Genomic DNA, 2,856 nt, shown 5'->3' with positions numbered 1-2,856 from the left:
TTCTCTTAGAAGTCTTTTAATCTCTTCTATACTTTATATCACCCTTTTCATACCTAATATTGTTACCTTTTGTTTTTCCCTTTTTGTTAATCAGGATTCCCAGGGTTGATCAATTTTACCTTTCTTTTTAGGAGCATGTTTTTATTTATTTAATCCTTTCTATTGTTTGTATTTTCTCTTTCATTAAATTTATATTTTAGCTTAATTTCCTCCTACTTGTTTGCTTTCTTTTTGCTTATTTTATAGCTCTAACTTCAATGTATTATTTTACATATTAAAATTATACCTATTTTTAATATATTTTTTCTTATCTATTCTAGTCTCTCACTTGAATAACGAACACAAATTATGATTATGTTAGATATGGTTTATGTGTAGTTTTTCTTTGTAATATTTTTACTTTTGTCTTTTTTTCAAATTCTACAGACTTAATTTTCATCCACTCATGATAACTCATAATTTCTCATTTGAACAACTGAATAATCTCTTTTGTGAACTTTTAAAAAAGAATTAGTAAGCTTTCTGTATTTTTTAAGGCTATACACTACTATTACTTCGGATTCTTTTAGTATTTCTTTTTCCTCTTTCAGTACTCCCCTCCCCCACTTCCCGTTTTTCTTTGGTGTTGAAATGAGTCTCTATAGGAACATTCTTCATTTCTCCAGGATGTTGTTCATATCCTTAGATCTCAGCAATTAAGGATACATTCAGTAGCAGGGTGCTTGATGGCTGTAAACTTCTCTTTGAGGAAATTTGTATCCCATTCTAGGGATGGATAGGTAAGGGGTTTGCCCACTCCCTTGTCTTACTCAGGACTGCATAGGATTTTGCTGGTAAATGTCAGAGTTTATAGTTAGTGAGTCTGTGTTCTTTCCCACTGAACCTCTAGAGAGCAATGGAGAAAACAGTTGAATGGACTTTCACTGTTTCCTTTCTAGTGGAAACGCTGAAAAGAAAGTAGTACGGGGAGAAGGGAGAGAAGCTTGAGATCTGCCAACCATTTTATCAGTCCTTGAATTACTGAGAAATTTGGATTCATTGCAGAATAAAAAGGCAGACAATTTATATTGGAAGAAAATAACTTATTGGGATAGATTTTGTTACGCTTTGAAGTCTCTGAAAGCTATGGCCCAATTTATATTTATATTTTTGTCAGTTAAATATTTCTTCATATGATCAAGGTTGTGTTTATTCATCTTTGGCATCTGGCTCATTGCTTCTGCTAGTGGAGATTTAGTGGGTGACTTGCGTGATCTGTTTCAAGATAAATAACTAAAAGTCCATATTTGTTTCCAGAGGTAAACAAGTTGAATTCTTCAACTGAGCAGCCTTGAGTAGCCACCGAGCTGCAGGCAAACTGAACACATAGCTGATCTCTGAGACCAAGTGGGAGAGGGGTGGGTGTGCTATTGTCACTCGGCTCCAAATCCACTTGTCTATACTCTGCTTCCTAATACTGGGGCTGTGATTCTGCAAAAACATCTTTCTCTTTTTCCAGCTGGTTTTCTGTTAGGTCTGCTGATAGGAGGCAGTAGAGAGCAGACTAGCAGGCTGGAGGAGGGAGAAGGGCATACTGTCCAGTTTGTCTCCTGTTGCTAACAGCATGTTCCTAGCAATGCCCCTTCGTCTTAGCAGTGCAGTTGGTTCAAGTCTCCAGCTTTCATTTTCACATTCTCAGAACCAGCCTCATTGCATCCCCTCAGATGTAGTAGCACCAGCCAGGGAGCACTGAGGCCTGAGGTGTAAGAAGTAAACTTGGCATTATTCATACACACATGACATGTATTTTAAGTAAAGTTTATCACAGTTTGAGATCAATAATTTATCTTACATGGAAGTGAGTAGAAAACTCTAAAACAAAAATTAAATTATTAAATATTAAGGGAAAAGGGGGAAGGAGGTTGTTGGATTCTGATATTAACATTCCTCTCTTTGGATGTTGTTCAGCTGGTTGTGGAACACACACACAAGCAACTCAAGCTTTTTTTTTTTTTTTTTTTTTTGAAATGAAAGGCCTCACATATTTATTACTGAACCCAGCCAACCAATACATTCATAATAGATTCAGAGAGGAAAATACATCGAACTCTCCAGAGAGTTGTGACATTTTCAGTTTGATATGGTAATGTGATCGTGACCTTCAGACAGCACAAATATATGTGCCATCTCATGTGCAATTCCTTATAGACCCAGCTTGGTTCTTCTCCAGTGTCTCCTTTTGGAGTTGTACCTTATTTTATTTCCAGTTTTCATCCGAATCCACTAGGGAATGGGACGATTTTGTTTTTGTTTCTTGCCCAGGAATCGCTTAATCCTGAAAGTCTTGTGAGAAGACATGGCGAGAAGTGGAGGCAAGAACACACCACGATGGCGGAGAAAGGAAAAGAGAGCGCAACTCAAGCTTTTAATACATTTGTTTGCTGATAGCTGCTAACAACTGTACTGTTAGATTTCTTGGGTGATATTTTATTATACTATGAAACAAATGCAACATTATAGCTGAAAATGAGTATAACATACAGAGTGAGAGGAAGAGGTGGATCTAGATTCAGAGACAAAGTGCTTTGCCTTTGGTGATAAAGCACTTGCCATCCTGTAACCCACATCCACAATGCCGGTGAGAGATCAGCGGAGGCACATGAATCTCGGTCCCTCATGTGCTTGGGAGTTTACATTATTGTTGTTATTTTAAAAAATAGTTTAAGCATTATTCTTTACAAGTCAATTCCTTTTTTCATCTTTCTTTATGTGTGAATACTGCAAGTCCACAAACCTGGACTTTGCCTAGTGCTTTTCCCTAATGACTGGGTACAGCTTATAATCACAGTGACGTTTGTCAGATGACAGCTTAAGGTT

General features: G+C 36.9%; 1 pseudogene; it reads right to left on the bottom strand.

Moving 5' to 3' along the window:
* Window positions 1-2,079: 2,079 nt before the first annotated feature.
* On the bottom strand, window positions 2,080-2,352 carry LOC119628053 (large ribosomal subunit protein eL39-like; annotated as a pseudogene).
* Window positions 2,353-2,856: the final 504 nt, after the last annotated feature.

The sequence above is a fragment of the Chlorocebus sabaeus genome, chromosome 23 (genome assembly GCF_047675955.1).
Source record: "Chlorocebus sabaeus isolate Y175 chromosome 23, mChlSab1.0.hap1, whole genome shotgun sequence".
In the NCBI taxonomy this organism is placed as follows: Eukaryota; Metazoa; Chordata; class Mammalia; order Primates; family Cercopithecidae; genus Chlorocebus; species Chlorocebus sabaeus.
This window is presented reverse-complemented; position numbering and strand designations above follow the sequence as displayed.